Source organism: Penaeus monodon, chromosome 22 (assembly GCF_015228065.2).
Source record: "Penaeus monodon isolate SGIC_2016 chromosome 22, NSTDA_Pmon_1, whole genome shotgun sequence".
In the NCBI taxonomy this organism is placed as follows: Eukaryota; Metazoa; Arthropoda; class Malacostraca; order Decapoda; family Penaeidae; genus Penaeus; species Penaeus monodon.
The window spans coordinates 22,235,364-22,235,747 of record NC_051407.1 but is presented as its reverse complement, the minus strand read 5'-3'; the positions used below and the strand labels follow the sequence as shown (position 1 = coordinate 22,235,747).

The 384-nt window shown below is 50.3% G+C and overlaps 1 protein-coding gene across 2 annotated transcripts in view; it reads left to right on the top strand.

Annotated features, from left to right (window-relative positions):
* Positions 1-384, top strand: part of LOC119587001 (puratrophin-1-like) — a gene marked incomplete at its 3' end in the record, with an annotated part of 105,327 nt that overhangs the window by 99,213 nt on the left and 5,730 nt on the right.

The window sequence follows — 384 nt, the reverse complement described above, 5'->3', positions numbered from 1 at the left end:
GGGAATGTAAAATTTAAATGAGAATGGTCCTTCTATCTGGCCTCATCCCCAAGGCAACACGTCTTGCTCGGCACACAGCCCTGCCCCTCGCAAAGCCAAATGAAGCTCCGTAGGATGCCCATTGTAACGCGGAAGACGTGATCCCGTGGCCGGGTTAGATGGGCGACACCCCAGGTAGAAGGGTTGTGGTTCCCTCGTCCGCTGTTCCCCTTTGCTAATTTAGCTTTCTTGGTACTCGCGTCAGATGCCATTTGGTTGGCCTGAGTTAACGTGTCATTTATTTGGGGGAGGAGAAGAAAGGGGAGGGACGAAGTAAAGGAAAAGTCGAAACCAGATTTCGACTTGCGTGATAAGTTTTACGGGGAGGATATCATGGACATATTT